The sequence below is a fragment of the Pieris napi genome, chromosome 13 (assembly GCF_905475465.1).
Source record: "Pieris napi chromosome 13, ilPieNapi1.2, whole genome shotgun sequence".
Taxonomy (NCBI): Eukaryota; Metazoa; Arthropoda; class Insecta; order Lepidoptera; family Pieridae; genus Pieris; species Pieris napi.
In genome coordinates, this window is record NC_062246.1 from 9,164,335 (window position 1) to 9,178,123 (window position 13,789).

Below are 13,789 nucleotides of genomic sequence, written 5' to 3' on the forward strand. Positions count from 1 at the left end.
TGTAACAAAATTTATGAATTTGGCTAGCAGAGTTAGGTTTCGGACATTAACAGAAAATGTCCGAAACCACGGCCATGTTAATCTGTCATTCCTGGTTCCGGTCATGTCGGATTTCCTTTTAATCTGAAATATGTCAGAGGAAATTCGAATTGAACTAGGTGCATATTAAGACAATATTAGCATTTCATTGTAGACACAGTTTTATCTCAACCACATGATAATTATAACAAAGATTATGTTCAAATTTTTCAACTTACAGTAAGTATCATGAAACATCTTTTGTCTTCTCGTTTGTATATTGTACGCAACAAATGCTCTACTCAGCAGGACAAGGATTTTCCTTACATAAGTAATAACATCACAAGCTGTCAACCGCAATGTAATCTGATTACAGTGTCATCTGTCATTCTATTGAATCTTTAAACTTGGCTGGAGCGGGGCTAATCAAACACGGTTCGCAGACAGAATGCTAACAATTGTGTTAGTACAAAAGTAGTCTATTCAAATACAAAGTCACGTTACGCTTTAAATATTCAACATCTTTGGATTTTTATTTTGTTTATTTATTTATAAAAAAACAAAAGAATAAATCAACAAGAATGCATAAATTAAAAAACATTAATTAGGAAAACAAAATTACATAATAAAAAAAAATACTTTAGGCACTAACAAATAATAGTACTTTTGTCAGTTCACTCAACGGATATTAAAAAGGTTCGTTCCTATGTAAATTCGTAAAGTAGTACAACGAATCATATGTGCCCTTTTCATAAGGTTAGTCCGAGCCGTGGGAACAAGAAGTGACGGCGGACGTTATTGCCTTCTCACGTACCCATCAGGCACATTGACGCTACTGTACAGTACCTACTGCCTCTCCACTACTGGAGGTTGGCGGTCAGCTCGTCATACTTCTTCTTACTCTTCGCCAAGCGCATCAGCTGTTCTACGCTGGCGACTCCCGTCCATTCTCTGAAATTGCGGAGCCATTGCAAATTGTTACTGTCCTTGTCATGTAACAATTTTATTAAGTACTACACAAGCGCGAATTCTCGGCGTAATCAAAGCTCGTTGTAGCCCACAGAATCAAGAATAAATAAGGTCGGATACATGCGTGGGTAAAAAAGGGTACACACCATACATCCTAAAATAGATAGATTTGTTTAAAAGAGGTCAGTTTAAAGCCTTTCATTAGATTTACATTCTGCATAATGGCTTAACAAATGTCATTAACAGAATCATAAATAGGACATAACAAGTATTCCGAGCTCTAAGCTTTGTAACAACGGAATTGCGATATCTGCTTCTGACGTAAGCGTTGCGTTGTATAAAATAAATAATTCCGCAATTTCCGTAATTAGATACTTCAAGTAGAATACACCTTTCCGAGATTATGTCATAAACATTGAATCACTTGATACTCAGGCGTTATTCAAATATCTCCTTTGAAATTCCATATAACAATAATTTTAAATATAAACTATATTTTACATTATTCATATAACTTTCGTAAATAGCATAAAATGTCATTTACACAATTTTACGGGTTAAGTTTGTCGTATTAATTATCAAGCTAATACGTTTTTTTATAGAAAGGGACAAATGGGCAGGAGGTTTACCTGATACCGCCGCTAATGGACACTTTTAATGACAGTGGGCTCGCGATTGAGTTGCGAATTGAATTGAATTTTAAGAATTGGTACGCTCCTTTTTTCATATCGATTACAGATTATTCACTAATAAATGTATTCAATGGTAATTTAGTACTAATTTAATCTTAAGATAGATCCACGACTTTGGCCTAAATCTGTTTATTTTCGATTAAATTAAAGAGAATATTAGAAAAATCTTTATTAAAACAGGGGCAAGCAAACGATACTGTATAGCAAAGATACTTCCAGAAGGCTTGGAAGTGCATGTGCAGGTCTTGATTAATTCGTACACTATCATCTTAAAAGACCCTAACCTGAATTGGCTTAGAATTACTTTAGTTACCTACTGAAGTTCCACATAGTGACGGAAAATTTATAAAGAAATTTTGAATATTGTTTTAATATCTTAATACTTCAAGTAGTACAAAAACATGATCAGACCTTCTAAGGCATGAAACACTCTTACAACTTTCAATATGAAGATCTTATACAACATTATCAACTTGCACTGAAGAGACACTAATGAAATCATGTTGCTCCATGCTCCTTTGAGGAAATATTTTTTCCTTTAGTGCACTTAGTCTGAGCCTCCTTTGAGTTGACACTCAAAGCCAGCAACTTTTCTTGAGCTACACATTTTTATTACCACATATGTTTTTTAATAACACTTTTTTTTATAAATCGTCGACCAATTTTTTAGGTAGGTACCTCAAATTTCTGTATTTATTTATTTAATTATCATTTGTGTATGGCAAGTGGGTGATCAAATGTTAGTAGGTGAAATTATATGCTACGAATACATTCATACAGACGCAACTCCCCACGCTAGGGACATCGCTGTATTATGGGTGACCAGATACTCTTCCTTGGTTCATATTTACGTGGAAAACATATACTTTTTATTACCTAAAGTACTACCTACTAAAGGCTACCCCGCGAACTTCGTTTCGCCTTAATATGATTTTTTCCATAGAGACTGTTCAATTTTCTTTTTATCGACTGTTTGGTTTTTAGGTTTTTCCGTGAAATTTTTTCCTCCGTAAACACTTACACAAGCTTCAAAAACTATTTATTACAAAAAATAAAAATTACTCTAAGTCCGTCTTCGAGTTTTACGTTTAGCAACATATTTTGCGATTAATTTTTATTTATATAGATCTAAACTTAAATCTATAATAAACTATCTATTTAATTTATAAACATTCATTTCCTTTCCAGAGAATAAATAAATTGTCAAATAAGATAACGGCCTGTTATAATCAACCCGTAATATAATTAACGACATCAACATTGACATTCGTAAGTTCCAATAGCTATCAGGCGACATGATTAATATATTGTACTATTTTAGATTACTACAGTAATAAAAATAAATACGAAATAATGTTAACAATAATTATATTTTTATTAATACTATGCAAATTAGTACATATTATGCAATACATTTTTATACAAAGGTGGAAATGCGTTTATGCTCATCCCACACGCTGAATGCAGCAGGTGTTCCCACATACCCCATGCTGCATTGAGTCCCCTTATTAGATGTCTGCTAGGTGAGGGGTTATCGGGTTCGATTCCCGATCGAAGTGCAAGTTTATTAAACATAAAATTATGTCTTGTCGTTGTCTGGCTTTGACGTTGTACGATACAAAGCGAATTTATAAGGCATGCAGAGGATATCAAACTTTAGAAAGGAGACGTGTGTTGTTTAGAATGTACATATGTATTGGCCAAGGTAGATGCAAGTGATTGGGAATTCAACATTCCCTTATGGTAGAACTCTAACGCGACCACACGTTTTTCCAAGTAACGTGATGGGTGCGAGGGGTTTAGTGGGTAGTTATTGCAAGTCCCACACTCTAAAAATGCATTCCTCTTTGGGAGGAAAAAGGTGCAGGTTTGTGGGACCCACTCCCTCCAGGCACTCAGCTACTAAGAGAACCGGGTGAACCAATAAAACCACCTCGGGTATAACCAACACAACCCCAAGAGACCCTTAGGGTCGCCATACTATAGCCATATGGCGTCGACAAAACCATTTCATACAAGACTTCTCAAGTCAACAAAACATACCAAAAATAAGAAAAATATTTTTGAGACAAATTGTAACTAATACGCGATCATAATCTACGCGTATTATTGAAAAATTATTTCAATACCAAAAGTGCTTTCATTTGTATATTATGTGTTTACCAACCACCAGACAAAGAGACATTAAGATATTAATATACATCGTGTATATAATAACCGCAAGCCACGCTCCATTTCATCCGTCTGTCCAAATGATTTATTTGGAATAAAGCTATTTCTAGACGAAACTAAATACGTCTACGTATGATAACTCTTGCTCATATTTACATTCTTAGAACGATTCATGCTTCATAGATCCATACAATCTATTATCAGAATCTCTTAGAATTCGCATGAATGTATATTTGTAAAAACAATGCTGCCACAAGGCTATTCTTCTATTTATTCGGATTCAAGGTCAAATTTATGCTGCTTTATGGGTGTGAAACGTCACTAACGACATTCGCACCGGCTCCAAGTCTTCTTCCACCGCTGTCTTCACCGTATTCCGCAAGGAAAGTGGAAGCAAGGCCGTCCTAGCCAACCTGGTGTCGTACAATTGTAGATGAGGCAAAGAGAGCCGGGAAAGACTTGGATCGAGCTGCAATACGTGGCTCAAGACCGAACGCAATGGAGACTAACTGCGGACGCCCTCTGCCCCATCTAGATGTTATTGGACTTAATAAGTCGAGCCCTAAATGGTGTATTTTTGTATAAAAAAATGTCTATGCGTAGTGGGCCCTCCTAAACCTTCTGCTTCAGGACTTTTAAAATCGGAATAAAACGGTATAAATACTACAATAGCGAATCTCTCATCTTAACACAAAATAGATTTTAAGTTACAGTTATTTTTTGACGGTGGAACAGAAATTAATCACAATATCTCCGCCCGCCGAAGCGACATTCATATTTTTTTTAAATTAACTACTTAAATTAATAAGGATGCTCCAACAATTTACAGGGATATAAAAATTTCAGGATTCTAGCAAGTGGAGATTATCGTGGGCATTGTTTGTTTTTATATATATAATTTTCTTTAGCTGTAGGATTACGAAATCAATAAATAACTAACACTAACAGAACAGAACAATCAGTTTTGTATAGCGCAGCCCGGACATACAACGACGTCTATTAAGACTTGACTTATAAAAGCTATCGCGGAATATGGTTGAAAGGAGTATTAAGAATATCCATAGCGCAAATCACCTGCATCATGAGCATACCCCACATACACACCTTTACCCCATCACACAACACAGCCAAATTATGTATTACTTAGTTAAATGTATTGAATATTTTTTATTGTTTTTTCCCTCTTGGAAAGGTTTGAACCTTTTCGTAAATATTATGTATTCCTTCTTTGGCTATATTTTTATGTAGTTAAATTGTTTCATTTTAAACATAATTTTCGTAAGCTGTAGGATTACGAAATAAATGAAGAACTTAGACTTACTTGACTTTAATGACAATTGACAGTTACATTTTGAACATAAAAATATATTGTTGCTTGACCTTTAAATGTTAAAGTCCGAAACTGTAGCTTCGACAGCCGTGTTTAATCCAACACCCACCTCTCCTAAACGTCTAAAACACGTAACCGTACTCCTAGCGATTCAACAGTACTCACGTGTGTGCACTAAAAGCAATGCCCCAGATTGTGTAACAGCTTTGTTCCCACAAATTATCGGCATTACCGAGGTTTGGCGATCGTACATTTTCCTTCAGTTTCTATGTAAAGGTATGGTACAATTTGTAGGTCCCTTCAGGCACCAAGGTCTTTTTTTGTGATTTTAGTTTATTAATAATGTTTAGACAGTATACAGACATAAAAAATATTTACACGAACCATCACCTCAGAATAAAATGCACCAGCATAACATATTACTGTCTCGTGGTAGTAGTCTACGACTAGAGCTGACAGTAGCCAAATGTCAGGAAAGTAGAAGTAGGTACAGAGTTACAGATCATATACATAAGAATTCCGAATCAGAATCGCATTGCTGGCTAAATCTAAATTTTTTCTTGAAGGACGTATTGATTCGAAAATGCCACGAGCAGTTAATGCCACGGTATGCGCAACCCGAAGTGGATCTTTAAGCGAACTTTTTAACTACGAAGGACCAAATCGTGATCAAGCCTAAATGATCCTCTAGCAAATCACATAAACAGCTTCAATCATAACGGCTTAAACGAGCCTAGACAGAAGTATCTCATTTAAGAGGTTAAGACACTTTTTGGGTCGCAAAGCCAACGTATAAATTAAAATTGCGATTTTAAGAATGTATGAGGACATGTCCCATGGGCCAACAAAAGTACTAGTTAACGTCACTATCAAGCAAAAATAATACCCAAAAATACTTGGAATCAATATAATTTTATCTATATGCAGTTCGAACGGAAATCATCTTTTACTATCTCATTTCCAAGAAACATTAATAACTCACTGGCGAACTTAAAAGCGATAGCGATACTTCGTCTTTTCACGGTGAAATATAGCAATACAGTAAAAACGCTCTATAATATTGACTATACCAGTTAGTAATAACGTCTACGCGATAAAAAAGCAACTATTAAGTTAAAAATAGTATTTATTTAATCATTTACCTTCTTATTTATAACAATAACTAAGAATCGACCACTGTTGAAGTAGTCGAGGGGAGAAATTGGCTTAATTTTTGAAATAATCTGGATTAATTTTTGGCAAAAAAATATAGGAAACCTTTTGTATGGCAATCAGGATTAATAATAATTTACAAAAAACATTCAAAGTAAACCAAAACCATTTCGAGTTTTTAAAAATCGACATAATGTACCTACTACTTTTGGAAAAAATATTATTATATTAATGATTATTTGCGTGAAACATAATATAAGAATTAACTATAATGATATGTCTCAGAATGTAATTGTAACTTCTTTTCTACCTTTTAAGTCAAATTTGCACGCCATTATGTGTGGCACAACATGCGAAGTTTAGATTGTACCACCATAACATTTTTATACGATATTCTTGCAAATAAATAATAATTATTAAATACTAAGTACTATCTGCCGCGTCATCGCAGCTTTAACACAATTAAATAAAAAGACGAATAATGTAAAAGAACGAAAGTAGTAGAGATATTGTTTTTATGAAAAAACGCCGGGTGCGTAGAACAGCTTCTTGTCATTCTCCCGTTTAAAACAAGTACTGGGGCATATTAATACTATACAATGGCAGTTTTACAAAAAGCAGTTTATATTTCATAAAAATACTAAAATACCTCTTAATTCAGCCGCATGCGGAACTCCATAACATTACAAACAAGAGATAAACAAACTTCACCCTACTAACAACGGAACAATGGATCGCGAACGTCGAACATTGTCACAACTGTATTCATAAAAATAAAATGCATTTTTATTTTTATCTTTTTCTAGTAATTCGTGGTGGTTTGGAATTTTAAATAAAAATTTAAGGCAACCTTAAAGAGTACGTAAGCGAGTAATACATTATTTTCTGTGGAATGCCTTATTTAACACATTTAAAAAGAATGTTATTAGTGCTTTTCAAAATGCTATCCGTGTAGAAAGTTTAGCGCTTTAAGGCTTTTTAAAGAAATATCAAAAAGGTTAATCGACATCACAGGAGACCAAAGAGCTGACAGCTACCTCGGACAAAGAATTAGTCTAGCTATTCAAAGGGGGAAAGTTGCCAATATCTTCGGAACCTTGCCTAAAGGGACTCATTTTAATAAAGGAGGATTTTTAGTTATTATATGTTAAGGTTAGTTATTTATTTATTAATAAAAATAATATTTAAACAAAAAACTTTAATAAATTTATAAAATTCGAATATTAAACTTAAGTATATCATCTGTCTTTTTCTTCATAGCGTAAACACAATGTGTCATATAGCGACCAAGTCCATTGGAGCACACCAGTCGGGGTTGAAACCTACGACCCTCAGGGATGAGATTCGCACGCTGAAGCAAACACTGCTCAAAATAAAAACCTGAGCCTATTTAAAATATTAACGATTTCGTCAAATGGGTGCTTTATATGGGTACGGGTGAAAGCCTAACGCCGCTGATTATAATTCTGGAGAAGGGTATTAAAGGTATGTTGTTAAATAAGTTAAACAAGTATACACACTAAATTATTATTTATTATATATTATTAAATTTGACAACGTAAGATATGATCGGTCTTACTAATAAAAAATCACTATACATGCGTTATAACCAGGTGATAGTAATTCAGTGAATAGAGCTAGCATAAACACCTCTTTGACCAATAATTGATGTGTATTGGTTGAATAACAAAACGACCCTTATTTATTGTTACCCTGGCAACCAGCAATGTTTGATTGACGTTTGATTTAATAATTCTGATACAACTCATAATTCTAATGTAAGTTGTATTTATTTTATCAACCAAAGCAATTATATACCCATTTACTTAATATACTAATAACATCTTATTATTTGCAGCTAATAGAAACTCCAAAACCTCAGACAAAGAGGACTAGAATTTTACATAAAAAGCCGCGTTCTGCAGTACAAAAGTTAGAAGAGGTTAGTATCAATGTGATAGAGAAAGGACTATTTCATTCAAAACCCCTCAACGATCATACTTAAATTTTTTAGGCATCTCAAATAGTGGAAAGTGCCAAACTCCGCAACACGGTAGTGTTCCAGTGTTTCCAGGAAGAGCACGAAACAAAACAAAGGCAGGTGGCTGAAACACATGAGCTCAAACAGAAGCAACTTGCCGAAGCTCACGAAAGGGCTAGACAGAAGCATCTTCTAAGGCTCAAATTGTTACAACAGCAATTAAATAAATAATTATATACTAATTATAAAAAAAATAAAACCCCTGTTTTAAATAAAATATAACTTTTTATTTATTTCAAGTCCTTAACTATCCACACCTATGTAAATAAAACAGCCTTAAAAATATGTTTCAATAAAAGCAGCTTGTCCAGCCAGATTGCTTGGGGGCGTCTAGGTTGGCCTTGGTTCTTCTCGAGCATTCTTAGTGTCATCATACGTAACATCCAGGTCTTCTTTGATATCAATAGCAATATTGTGGAGGATTGCCAGTGCTACTATATATAATTTGGCATTTTCTAATGACACTGAGAAGCCATGAAGAAGACACCTAAATCGAAAACCCTCCACCTCTAGTACTCTTTTCGACATCAGCTCGCACTATGCCACAGATCTTCATAACATACTTCTTTGAAAAGCGGTATTTTGTTTTGAAATCGCCATGCGAAAGTAATAACGGATTGCACCGAGTTTGGTATGTTTAGACTTTCCTTGGAGGCGGCAAATCTTCAATCGTATGTATTAGCTGCATATCAATATTATCTAAATCTTCCATTTGATCTATAAAATCAGATAAAATTACGCAAATTTTGTCTTATACACCCGTTAAACTAGGCCTCTGCGTTGTATAAGCATTGTACAAGTCTTCATACAAACCAGACACTTGTTATAACAGCAGTATACATCAACCTTGTCAATTCAGCATTAGTAAAAATTTTCTTATAACAGGCTTATACGATGTGCATAAATCTTTATTAGTAAGACCGGATATGTATACGTATGATACAAATAATATAAGAATTGACTAATTGTTATGACATGTAATGTAATATTCTTTTTAAGACAAATTTGCACGCCATTATTTGTGGGAGAATATGCGAACTTAGGATTGTACGACCAAACATTTTTGTACCATATTCTTGCAATAAATTATAATCATATATATTCATCATTCTCTAGTCTCGATCTTTAGATCAGATTTAATATACATTTTTTTCAGCAAAATCATTACTACTAGACCACAAGCCTTTTAACGCCTAATGACGTCAGCAATTCACCCTCCAACTGAATTCCCTCAATGTTGAGTATCGATTGGGCGAACCCCCAGTAATTGTATAGTCTAGACCCCCACAGACAGCTGTGTGGGAAAACCCCGAATCAATCAAATTGGACATTGGTATGAATGATATTATAATGTACTTGTGATTTATTAACTTTTATCTACAGCTTAGATACAATATTTTTTTTTAAGAAATTGGAATCTAAAACGTATTACACCATAAAGTTGTCTGAGATTTTTATTAAGAATGACAGCAGTGTTTATATTTATTTAAATGGGAATTATCGATAAAATATAGCTCCTAGTTGGTCCGACACAAAAACGAAATTTAAGGGCTAAAACCCGTGTAAATTTCATAAATAGTTTACGCAATGGTCATTTAAAAGAACTCATAGTCCTCATAGGTTTTTCTTAGGCTGAGATATCTCTAGTTATATACAAAATCTATCATAAGTTGCAAAACAACCAGCCGTAAAATATATGTACACATTAGTACATTTATTATATATATTGTATATTATATATATTATATATATATCAATAAAAAATTAAATCGTTTTAGATTTAATGATGTTTTTTGTACACATCATGTAACTCTAAAGTTACCATCAAAAATACATTTTACATATACTACGTACACATAAACCGATTCATAAATATCACCTATACTAATTTTACATACGTTCCCATCGATTGGTAACGTACTTTTTGGCAACAGACCCGCGAGCCAACTGGCCTATGCAGATGTTCATGGCCAGTCTTCAATTAACATCAGCCGAGCCTGCACACCGTTTGTCTATTAAAATCGTCACGTACGATTGCTTTTATAACACAAAAAATTGTTAACTATTTAATAAGCTGATTATATGAGTAATAGCAATTTTATCGGGTTAGCTTTTTTTAACACATTTTTTTTTTGTTCTATCACTCTCATGTCACATTGTTAATAAACAAACATAACAAAACATTCTTTGTTTGTTCATAAGATCGTACTGATACCTAAAGACGAATTCAATCGATAAGGATCCGCAGACAGATACACAACGAACTCATCACCCTCTCAGGGTGAAAAATCAGCTGTTCGCCGACACACCCTTGACCTGACGGGTCTGACGCGGTGTCAACGACCTGTCAATGATTAGCGAAGCCCTAGCTAAATTAAATGCATAGCGCCGTCTAGCGACTAACCTCACATATAAATACTAGATAAGAAAAAAATATAACTCCATAAAAAGTAATACAAAGAAATTATAAAAAGATGTAAAAGTAAAACAATAACTGCACAGAAATATTTTACAAAGAAATATAATATCAAGAAAAATTATTAGACCGCCTTGGCTCATGGTAAAATTATCATTTATATCTTAGGGTCAAAGTGCCATAAAAATATTTTAATTGAATTAAAAGAACTTTCTACAAAAATATATTTTTCATGGATTATTTCTCATACAATGCAAAACTTTTTAAGACCACCTTATTATAAACACGATGTTAATTAAATTAAACAAAAGCTCAAAGTAGAAAATCTATTCAAATTAAAATTAACTAGAGCATCAGCCACTATGTTAATGAAATGTGAATACAAAATCCAAGAGTCTTGACATCTTTCCTTTCTTAGTAATGAATAAAATTGTCCCATCTAGTAACAACTAACGCAGTATGGTTTACACCCTCGACTGGAAAATAAGGATCCCTGGTTGAATATTCAAAAGTTTTATTTACATATTTTGATGAACACACCTTGTCATAATGTTGAATATTTTTCTTTTAATAAAACAAAAGTACCTACTTACTTTTTCGTGACTTCGTATATAGCAGCTACGTTTTTTCTAGTTTTATTTATTATCAAAACAAATAAATACTATGCAAATGTTACTAATCATTATTGCGTCTTTATGCATTGTTTGCATGCGCATATTACGATAAACTTGTAATAAATTATTACCAACACTAACTGATAACATATTTCAGAACCATGCTACAAGGCAGCGTGGCCGAGCGGTCTAAGGCGCTGGTTTTAGGCACCAGTCCGAAAGGGCGTGGGTTCGAATCCCACCGCTGTCAAAATTTTTTTATTATTTTTTTCTTCATAATGGCACATTAGTCTTAACATAAGATTAGTTAATTAAATAGACTAAATCCCGAGTAGATCTTTAATTAATATTTACGATTTTGGAGAAAGTACCGATTACCCAAAAAAATATTTATTTTTAAATCCTAATAAGCATTTTTGTACAAAAAACTTTGTAACTAGTATATAATTTGTCTTCATCAACATAGTATTAGAAGTGTTAAAGTCACACTACTATTAAAAATTATTAATTAAATTACATATATCACTATGTAAATATATTAAGCAGGCTTTCGCGTTTCTTAAGGTTCATGTTAAAATTATGGCAATAAATAGATTCGATTGATCACACAAACAAATCATTAGCATATCTAGGAATTATCAGTTAGAAAACATACAAGAAGTTAGCGCGACGATTATGGTATTTAAATCATAATTAAAGTTTTAATGCATGAGCGTTGGGTTACTATAGTAAACTGCAAAAACATTGATGGAGATAACAGACAGTTGACACTGCGCATCTTGACCCCAATAAAAATTCTAAAGGCCTCGTCAAATGGTACCAGAGTGGAATACACTTAGGTAAACCTTATTATCGCTGAATCAAATACTTTTCAAGCGAAATATGATGACTTGATAGAATATGTAACTGGAACTACATCTACGAAATGTATTAATCGGTTTAGACATTATTTTTACATCAAATAAACGATGTGTAATTAGTTAATATAAATAAAACTCTTTAAATTATATGTATATATGCTATTTTAATGTCAATCTATTTTTATTAAATTATCTAACTATGAACATCTGTTACAGTTAAATTGTTGCTTTCTTTACATTACAATCCATCTCGCGATATTGAAAAATAACAAGAAATTTTAATTTGTAACATACTGCGTATGTTCTCATTATTATAGATTTAATTAATTGGTTACGATCATTTAAGTCTTCAATCGATCTATAAAAAATATCAGTTTATGTTGTGAATCGTAGTATACAACACATTAATATATTTCGACATTTAAAATATCGCGAGATAAATTATAATGTAGCGGTAATTTAAATTTAGGGTCATATATATAATAAACAAAGGGTAAATTGTCTTATCTTTAATGCATTTAGGAATGAAGAAATACTAGCTATGCAAAGATAAATATTTTTATTATAATATTTCGTAGCTCGACAGCGTCGCGCCGCATTGAGTCACCTTGCAGCCGTGGTAAGCAGTTATATAATAATAAAATATTATTATATCATAGTCTAAGATATAATTAAAATGATTCATATCCGTAAAATAATTAAATGCTATCTCCCTTGTCCCGTATCAGCGATTCAGATAGCAGGTCATTAGCTCCCCACCACAGCGAGGGATTAAGACCTTTTCCATAGACTCCACGTTTTTTAAAATAATTTACAACTAATATGGTTGCTATGAGGAATTTTAATTTTCTAATGATCCGCTCATCAGCTGGGAAAACCTTTATTGGTACCAAAACTATATATACGCTAAATTTTCTCGTCGTTTAATGGTTATAGGTTATTGTTAAATACGTTTAGCTTTGGTTTAGGGCTAAAGGAAATTTATATTATTATGTAATATGTTTTAATAGAATATTACGTAATTACTTTTAAAAGCGGTTCTATATTTAATTGATCTCACTCTTAATTCACATTCAACATTTTTAAAATATGTATTAAAGATGTGAAATATTCTAGAGACATAATATTAATTATATGCTCAAATTTTGATTCATAAATAAAATAAATATAAAAAATCAATGAAGTACATATTGAGACTATGGTCATAATCTTAATAGGTACTTCATGCAATGCAATTTGTGCATTGATAAGTGAAGAATCTGTTATCACTGGTTTATCTGAGATAAATACTGCTTATAAATCTTATCTCTATTCTAATTATCTTGCGAAACAACTGCAATCATGTGAGAAGGTAATTGAGAACTCTTACTATCACAAAATCTAAAGTTCATTGCTCTGCAGACAAAATAATGAATTAATAAAACAGTGAATGCTTGTACATACACTTAGTGAAAGATACATGAATGGTATTTCTTACTAGCTACAATTTTCAGGCAACCAACTACAGTATATTAGAACCTACTTG

General features: G+C 32.8%; 1 protein-coding gene, 1 long non-coding RNA gene and 1 other non-coding gene across 3 annotated transcripts in view; 2 read left to right on the forward strand and 1 right to left on the reverse strand.

Moving 5' to 3' along the window:
* The window catches only part of LOC125055021 (ankyrin repeat domain-containing protein 50), a 54,566-nt gene that overhangs the window by 39,062 nt on the left and 1,715 nt on the right, over nucleotides 1-13,789 (reverse strand). The window lies entirely within an intron of this gene.
* LOC125055022 lies at nucleotides 8,062-8,420 on the forward strand. Its single transcript, XR_007117811.1, has 3 exons — nucleotides 8,062-8,111; nucleotides 8,192-8,275; nucleotides 8,348-8,420. It is a non-coding gene; the product is annotated as an uncharacterized LOC125055022 (long non-coding RNA).
* Trnal-uag lies at nucleotides 11,575-11,654 on the forward strand. Its single transcript has one exon. It is a non-coding gene; the product is annotated as a tRNA-Leu (tRNA).